Raw genomic sequence first — 10,026 nt, forward strand, 5'->3', positions numbered from 1 at the left:
CAGGGCCGGACTGGGTATGAAAACCAGCCCCGAAAAAAATGACATACCAGCACCATAGCATTGTGTAATTATACCAGCAGTCCAGCACAACGTCATTTTCTTGTTTACCCGCATGGCATCCGCTCGTGTTAAAGAGCCCTAAGCCCAATGCATGGCCACACTCACCCAGTCCTGATAAAATCTGGTCCTACCTCATCCAGGGTGTCGTTGGCGTGATGGTCCACTGGATCCAGAACAAGGTCCCTGTGGTGATAGAGAAAAAAAGAATAATCACATAAGGAAGAGATGGTGAGTGCCCCTGTGAAATCATTTCCCCTACGTGCTACCACACTGTACTAATGCCCACATTGTGGCCCCTCACAGTACTAATTTTTGCCGCCCTAGGCAAAAGTTTGCCGCCCCCCATGTGACATCACAATGCCCCACCCATATGATCTGCCATATTAACTAACGCTAGTGCTGCAGTGCCGCCGTGTTTACATTAAAAAGCCTGCAGGGACAGGCTATAAAGACCAGAGCCACTACATTAAGCTGCAGTGGTTCTGGGGACTATAGTGCCCCTTTAATGTGAGGTAAATTAGAGATTAGTGCCACGAATAATATACTAGATTGCCTCCTTACAACCAGATGAGGATGATGATGGGCTCTAGCTGCAGTCTGGCTCCACTGGTCTTGTGTAGAACAGGCTCTCTGGAGGCTGTTTCTAACTGTGGTCACAAAAATCTATGTTCTGGGAGAACGGGAAGCAGCTCCATTTTTTGGGGCCCTTTACACAGCTCAAGGTCTGGGCCCAGGGCCTGACAGTGAGTATGCCCATAAGGCCCACCCATAAGTCCACCTACACGTTCCACCCATGAGTTTGTTCACAGTGGGTGAAGTGTGTAGGGCAGCAGTCCCCAACCGCCGGGCCGCGGCCCAGGACCGGGCCCTGGGAGATATGTTGCCGGGCCGCAGAGGAAAGAGGAGCGCAGACGCCAGGCGCATGCGCGGCCGACGCGTTCATCTTGCCAACATTAGCGGAGACGGAGGGAGGGACGGAGAGAGGGAATCCCTCCCTCCCATGTAGCGGCCTCTGCAGAGCCCAATACAATGAGCGGACTCTGAGGCGCCCTACACCACTGCCACCAATGAATATGTCTCTAATATTAAAGTAGGAGGCGGGACGGGGGAAGGTTTACCGCTGCACTGTCTCAGCTAGTGTGCTCGGCAAACGGCAGCAGCGGCAGCCTCCTCCTCCTGACTCTTGTGTTCTCAGACCAGTCCCCAGCCATTAGTGATCCGGAAAGCACAGGTACCCACACACTGTCCCACAGATGGGGTCACCTATTATTAATCTGAGGTACATGGTGCTATTACATTAGTACCCCATGTACCTCAGATTAAAAGTATGTGGCCCCCAAGCACATCATCAAATAATGGGCAACATTGGGTTAACCATTAATATGAGGTACACATAATGAGGTTTCTTACTATTAATGTGAGGCACATGCACGTCCAAATTGATAAAACAATGTGCCTCATATTAACAGCATGTACCTGATGCCATTAACCCCATGTTGTCCATTATGTTAAGCAGGGTACTTGACGAGTTTGCTATTAATATGTGGCACATGGTTTCATCAATTTAGACTCCATGTGCCTCACATTAATAGCCAGTAACCTTATCATACTGTGGTACCCAACACCAGCCTACACATTAACCCCATGCTGCTCAATGTCCATTATGTCAGGAAGTACTTGCTGGTGTTACTATTAATATGAGGCACAAGGCTTTATCGATTTAGACTTCTATTTGCTTCACATTAAATAGCAAGTGACCCCATCAAGTACCTCCTCACGTAATGGGCAATTGATACTTTGCAAAAAGTAAAAATTAAAAAATACTCACACGTTAACCCCATGCAACATGTGGTTAACGTGTGAGTTTTTTTCTTCTTCATGGTATCGAATTGGAGTTGCAATACTTTTTTTTGGAGTCACATTTAAATAATAAATGTAATCGTTATATAGTGTTATATATCTTAATATGCACCTTGTGTTTTGTCGTGCGCGTGAATCAGTCAGCGCCGACCAGCACCCCCATAAACCCCGCCCACCCCCTAAGCCCCGCCCAGAACCCCCCCACTCCACCTGGTCCCTGGAAAAATTGTCCTACATGAAACTGGTCCTTGGTGCAAAAAAGGTTGGGGACCACTGGTGTAGGGGATGTGTTATGTGTTGCTGTAGAGAATCTAATGTGTGTGCTTATGGAATGTAGTGTATAGGGATACCAGTGTGTGTGCGTAGTGGATTGCAGTGTGTTTTCGTGTAAGGGATAGAAAGAAGTTTGTGTTTGTGTATAAGGCATGTATTGTGTGTTTCTGAATGTGTGTATAACCGAATGCGTTGTGTGAATCTGTGTTTGTATGTGTAAGGGCTGCAAGGCGTGTTTCTGTGTATGTAAGGGATGCATTGTGTGCAAGGGGTGCATTGTGATGGATGTCAATCTCCCCCCTCCCTTGTCACTCTCTTCTCCCCCCCTCCCTCCCTTGTCACTCTCATCCCCCCTCCCTCCCTTGTAACTCTCATCCCCCCTCCCTTGTCACTCTCATCCCCCCTCCCTTGTCACTCTCATTCCCCCCCACCTCTAGTGTAGCGTGGCCGAGCTCTGTCCGGTCCGAGGTACAGGAGCATTTGTTTCCTGTACCCGGCCGGACTGAAAGGAAGTGCACACTAAGTGAGCACTTCCTGTCAGTCCGGCCGGGTACAGGAAACAAAAGCTCCTGTACCGCGGACCGGACAGAGCTCGGCCACGCTACACTAGAGGCGCTTCCCCCCTGTCAGTCCCTCTCTTCAGGCTGCGCCCGGGCGGTGCACAATCATAGACGCGCCAGCCCGGGCAGTGCGGCAGCCACCTGGTGCGGGGGGGGGGGGGGGCCACCGCTGAACTTTAAAAAAAACTTGCGGCAGGACCGGCCCACGGTAGGCCAGTCTGGCCCTGGAGGTTGTGTGATATCACATAAAGGGTTTATCCCCCAGAAACAAAGTTACTCTAGAGTCTAGACCATGGGCAATATCTAGAATTGAGCTGCAGTAGAAGGCACAGCCCATAGACCTGAGTGGTGCTGTTTTTGGAAAAAGAAAACAGCCTTTTCTTTAATGTATATCACAGAACCTTGTATAAGGAGTACAAAGCAAAGGAATGACTACACAGTCAGGAGAAGCAACCCCCCCCCCCCCCAAAAAAAAAAACACAAAAAAACGTAACGTGATCTGGACATGAAATGTATTGCTGATTAAACTTATGAGGCACAATGCAAAGTGGTAAGAGATTGATAAAGGTATTCTAAGCAGAGATTAGGAGAGGGTGAAGGTCCAGCCGGAAAATCTTTTCTAGTTTGCCATATGGCTTAAAAACTTTCTTTGCTATTGGACGTGGTAGAGGAGCCTGCCCATTGGATGATGCTATGTGTGGTATCTTCAGTTGGTGCCCTCCTCATTTCCCATTATGGGGTATTGGCAATACAATAAAAAATAACCATACCATACCTGACTTTAAGCACCATAGCATATGGTGACCAAATAATAGTGCCATACGTTGGCCAAATACAGGTGCCTAAATAGCAATAGGGTGCTCATATAATACCCACATACAGTGACATAAAGGTAAATGCAGTTTGTTGTGCGGAGGCAACCAGGGGCTTTTCGAATACAGAAGAAATTTACCCAACAATATCCCTTAGTAAGACTTTTACAACTGAATTGCCCCTGCTGAAAGCATTACTGCGTTCCCAACGCACAATAATAAGTATACTACCCCGAGAGGTCTACTATACATGTGCCAAAGTTTATGAGGTTTTATTAAGGTATGCAGAGTAAACTGCTCTTCATCTGTCACTTACAGTATTTGCATTTCGACCTGCACTTTTTATCTATCCAGATAACCATGATTACTTGTATAAAGGACAAAATTATAAGGGTTTGCTCACACATCTGTGTTCGTGTTGATGTCCATAACAAGGAGCTCAGTGTTTCATCCATGAAGGTGTCTGTCTGTTGTGTGCCGTTCCATGTGTCATCCCTATTCCTTGAACACTGCTAGGCTGAAAAGGAGATTTCCAGAGCATCTCCTATCAATGGTCAGTGAAAACCACTGATGGAACATGGAGACCATCCGTGGTCCTTCAGTAGTTTTCATGGATCCATAGACTTCAGTGGATGTGTTTGGTCTGCAACACGGACCAAAGTAGTGCATGTTTCTCTTGACTATAGGTCAGTGGAAAAACAAGGATGTGTGAATGCCACTTAAAGGGGTTATCCAAGACTATAAAATGCTCCCCCATATGCCGGGCCCTTCACAATGAATAGACTTACCTGGCTTCTCACTCCCTGCGCTGCTCCTGGTCCCCCCACCGCTGCTGCTTCTCCATGTGTGTGGATGAAAACATCCGGTGTCGGGGGGAGCAGCCAATGGCAGGCGGAGATGAGGACGAGCCTCCCTAGCGCCAATGTTTTCATCCGCACACTGGGAGAAGCAGCAGCGGTGCGGGGACCAGGAGCAGCGCAGGGAGCGGGAGCCAGGTAAGTATACAGTTGTGTTCAAAATTATTAAACCCCCAATGCTGTAAAGGGTTTTAGGGAATTTAGTGTACATTTGTAATTGTGTTCAGAATTAAATCTTACAAGGACTTTTTAAAGAACCAAATGCAACTAAAATGACATCTATTGCTTTTGTAATACAGTATTAAATGTTTTTTTTGTGATTTCTTCATTGACACAATTATTCAACCCCTTAAAGTCTACCACTCTTAGGCCCCATGCACACGGCCGTTGTTCACGGCCGTGTGCGGGCCGTGGAACCGCGGCCTGGATCCCTTCCTGTGAGCTGGAGCGCACGGCGTCACTGGTTGCTAGGACGCCGTGCGCCCCCTGCTGCCGGCACAGTACAGTAATACACTGGTATAGATCGTACCAGTGTATTACTGTTCTGTGCCGGCAGCAGGGAGCGCACGGCGTCATAGCAACCAGTGACGCCGTGCGCTCCTGCTCTCAGGAAGGGATCCAGGCCGCGGTTCCACGGCCCGCACACGGCCGTGAACAACGGCCGTGTGCATGGGGCCTTAAGAACAGAGGTTCATTCAAGTGTTTTCGATCAGGTATTGAAAACACCTGTGGATGTCAAGGAGCAGCAATCAAGCAGAATAAGCACCAATTAGGCAGATTTAAAAGGACTGTGATACTCAGCTCCTTCTAGACATTTACTGGTGTGTTTACAAACATGGTGACGTCAAGAGAATGGTCTAGGAAGTCAAGAGAAGAGGTGATTTCTCTTCACAGGAAGGGCAATGGCTATAAGAAGATTGCAAAGATGTTAAACATACCAAGAGACACCATAGGAAGCATCATTCGCAAATTCAAGGCAAAGGGCACTGTTGAAACGCTACCTGGTCGTGGCAGAAAGAAGATGTTGACTTCGACTGCTGTGCGCTACCTGAAGCGCAAAGTGGAGAAAAGTCCCCGTGTGACTGCTGAGGAACTGAAAAAAGATTAGTCCGATGTGGGTACTGAAGTTTCAGCTCAGACAATAAGGCGCACACTGCGTAATGAAGGCCTCCATGCCAGAACTCCCAGGTGCCCCTTGCTGTCTCCAAAGAATAAGAAGAGTCAACTGCAGTATGCCAAAAGTCATGTGGACAAATCACAAAAGTTTTGGGATAGTGTTCTGTGGACTGATGAAACAAAATTAGAACTGTTTGGGCCCATGGATCAACGCTATGTTTGGAGGAGGAAGAACAAGGCCTATGAAGAAAAGAACACCTTGCCTACTGTGAAGCATGGCGGGGGGGGGGGGGGGGGGGGGGGGTCAATCATGCTTTGGGGCTGTTTTGCTTCTACAGGTACAGGGAAGCTTCAGCGTGGGCAAGGTACCATGAATTCTCTTCAGTACCAGGAGATATTGGATGAAATGTGATGCAGTCCGTCACAAACCTGAGGCTTGGGAGACATTGGACCTTTCAACAGGACAACGATCCCAAGCATACCTCCAAGTCCACTAGAGCATGGTTGCAGATTAAAGGCTGGAACATTTTGAAGTGGCCATCGCAGTCACCAGACTTAAATCCGATTGAGAACCTCTGGTGGGACTTAAAGAAAGCAGTTGCAGCACGCAAGCCTAAGAATGTGACTGAACTGGAGGCTTTTGCCCATGAAGAATGGGCGAAGATACCCGTAGATCGCTGCAAGACACTTGTGTCAAGCTATGCTTCACGTTTAAAAGCTGTTATAACTGGAAAAGGATGTTGTACTAAGTACGAAGATTGAATGTCACTTGGGGGTTGAATAAAACTGATAATGATGTGAGCGCAGAAAAGACATTTGTGGTTATTTCATTATAAATGTTGTTATATTTGTCTGACTTACAAGTGCCTCTGATTTAATTGTAAACAAGATGACTGAAATGATCAAAATTAATGTCAAACTGGCCAAAACACTCAATTTCAGTGGGGGTTGAATAATTTTGAACACAACTGTATTCATTGTAAGGGGCCCGGCATATGGGGGAGCATTTTACAGTCTTGGATAACCCGTTTAAGTATTCAGGCACACAACTATATTTTTCATCCGTGTGATATCTGCAATTTTTGTGGATTGCGCATTGATCCATTCATTTCTATCGGGTCATGCCCACAACCGTATTTTTTGTGGATCCATGTGGCAATTCCACTAATTTTTGAACCTATTTTGGTCTGTATTGTGGATGAGAAAAGCTGTTTCTGTTGATGGAAGTGACCAAAATGCAGAATGCACACAGGAGGTATTGTAGTTTGCAGATCCATTTTTAGTGGACCAAAATACGGACAAGGCTATTTGCTTGAGGCTAAGCCGAAATGCAAATGTAATAATCAGTCTACACATTGTATAATATTCAGCTTGAAGGGGTTTCCAGGACTTACCTATTGATCTATATCAGATCAGTGGAGGCCAACTGTGGTGCACAGCTGAGTACATTGTGCAGTGGTCGTGTCTGGGTAATGCAGTGTTGCTTCCATTCAAGTGAAAGGGAGCTCACTCATGTTAGCAGTTGGTGGGGGTCTCAGGACCCAGACCCCCACCAATCCTAACTTCTGACATGTCATTATAACATCTTGTCTCTCTCACTCTTACTAAATAGGTATGTCTGAGGTATGCTCAGCAGAATCAGTGAACAGTCTGTTCTTTTAGTATGATGGGGAACATGAAGATGTTTATTCCTACCAACATGCAGTGAAGAACATACAGTTATATGTTACCTTCAGTGACTTACAGACGCTCTGCACTTTCTCCCCTATGGCAGCTCAACCTTCTGAAGAATCCAGTAACTTATTCCCTCAAGGGATGGCACATATGCTGTCACATTTCTGCTTTTCAATCCTCCTTCACTCACAGCTACACTAAACTGAACTGATGCAACCTACTCTTTATAGGAAGGGGTGGTGCCAGCCCAATCTAGAAACAGTAACTGGGAACTGCTTGCTTTCTCCGTACACATCTCAAGGGACATACAAAGAATAAAGTACAATACATAAAACCCTGCAGCGGGACACTGCATACGTCCCCCCCCCCCCCCCCAAAAAAAAAAAAATATGTGCATGCAAATTAAGCTTAAGAGCTGATTCACACATCTGTGAATCCTGGAAACACGTTTTCTATGTTCTCCACAGCACACATACCCATTCAAAAACAACAGAGACAAGCATCTTGGTCCGTGATGTGGACTAAACATGCCCATTGGGTCTGTAGAAACCACTGACATAACATGGACAGCATCTGTAGTCTGTCAGTGATTTTTATGGACAATTGGTAGTAGATATTATGAAATGAATTTTCTGCTTGTCCAGTGTCCGTGGAATACGGATGACACACTGAAGGCAAAGAAGAGACACTCAGATCCTGGCACCTTCTCTGATGAAACACTGGCTGTCTTCTCATGGACCTCATAAGGCCTAACACTATGCAGTTTTACAAAGACGCCTATGTTTTTTTTCCTGCAAAACACGTTACAATACTGTGGAAATTATCCCAAAAAGCACTGCTTTTAGGAGAGAATTCAGTGCCTCACTGTGGATCAGTGTAGCATTCCTCATATACCTCTGTGCATGGCATCTATATTTCAGCAAGAATCCCCGCGGGCACAATTTATGTCTATGGACAGGACATGATATGTAGCAAACAGTTCCCACCCCCAAAGCTGTGGTTCCCCAGAACAGCAACAAAATCTATGAGAAAACAGGAGCTTAGATTGTTATATTTGTGTTTAATATACCTTTTTTCTACCACTTTTGGTACATAGGTTACAACCTTTGACACACTGCGGCACATTTACTAACGTTTCATGAGTAAAAAGCCTGTTTACGACTGTCTCATTTCTAAGCCTCATTTACCAACAGTTTTTGCGGCATTTGCGCCTATTTTCAATTTTAAAAAAAAATCTGATTTTGCCGTGAAAACAGTCTACCACCTAATGCTGGTTTACTTTTCTCCGTTTTGAGTGGCGAGTTGCGCAACAATTTGCCTATTATCATGGAGACGTGCGCCAAAATTCTGCTTACTTGCGCCACATTTTCATACTATTTAGACCAGTTAAGGGTACTTTCACACTAGCGTTTTTGTTTTCCGTTTTTTAGTTCCGTCACAGGGGCTCAATACCTGAAAAAAACGCTTCAGTTTTATCCTAATGCATTCTGAATGGAAAGCATTCCGTTCAGTATACATCAGGATGTCTTCAGTTCAGTCCCTCGTACGGGATTTGGCCGGAGAAAATACCGCAGCATGCTGCGGTATTTTCTCCGGCCAAAATTCTGGAACACTTGCCGGCATTAATTTCCATTGAAATGAAATTTATTAATGCCGGATCCATTACCAAGTGTTCCGGAAAAACAGATCCGGTTTCCTGGTCTGCGCATGTGCAGACCTTTAAAAATGCTAAAAAATAAATACAGCGAAGAGACGGATCCGGTATTTCAATGCATTTGTCAGATGGATCCGGAAACAAATGCTATCCGTTTGCATACGGATTTCCGGATCCAGCAGGCAGTTCTGACAACGGAACTGCCTGCTGGAATCCAACAATGCAAGTGTGAAAGTGCCCTTAGTGAATTTGAATCTCTTACTAGAAAACGACCACTAGAGGTCAGACTTAAACCAAAAAAGACAAACCAGATTTATAAAAGGATAATAAATGAGTTCCAAATTGAAAACAAATTTTGCCAATACGTCAGTTTTTGTTTTTACTCCAAAAAAAAAAGGCGAACTTAGTAAATGTGCCCCGCTGACATAGAAATGATGGGGAGATTTATCAAAACTGTTGTAAAGGAAAACTGGCTTAGTTGCCCATAGCAACCAATCAGATTTCACCTTTCATTTTCTATGGGGAAGGAAAGGATGGGGAGAGCACACTATGTGCCCGCCGCATCCGCATTTCCAGAGCGCGCCCCCAATCTTCCGGTTCGCGGCTCCGGAAAAAAATAGAACATGTCCTATTCTTGTTTGCAATTGCGGACAAGAATAGGCAGTTCTATGGGGGTGCCGGCGGGGTGTATTGCGGATCCGCAATACACTACGGACATGTGAATGGACACTTAGGCTTCATTCACCTTTACGTGTCCGTTTCACGCCTGTGTTACATCCATGAAGATGTCCACAAAGGATCCGTGTTTGATCTGTGTGTCTGTTTTTTACGCTCCATGTGTCATGCGTATTTCAGAAATGCTGCCCAGCTGAAAATTTGTTTCCAGAGAATCTCCTATCAGTGGCCAGTGAAAAACGGAGGCAACACGGATTCCATACGTGTTGTGTCCATGATTTTCATGGACCCATAGACTTCAATGGGTGTCTTTACTTTGCATCACGGACCAAAGTAGTGCATGTCTCCATGATTTTTTCATTTACCCACGGTCACTAAAAATATATCGATCTGTGAACAGACATCCTTGTACTCTCCATGGAAAACGAGGATAGCACACCTCAGTGAAATGTGAACGAGGCCTAAAACTGTGTCTTCAGAAGCAG

The sequence above is a fragment of the Bufo gargarizans genome, chromosome 3 (genome assembly GCF_014858855.1).
Source record: "Bufo gargarizans isolate SCDJY-AF-19 chromosome 3, ASM1485885v1, whole genome shotgun sequence".
In the NCBI taxonomy this organism is placed as follows: Eukaryota; Metazoa; Chordata; class Amphibia; order Anura; family Bufonidae; genus Bufo; species Bufo gargarizans.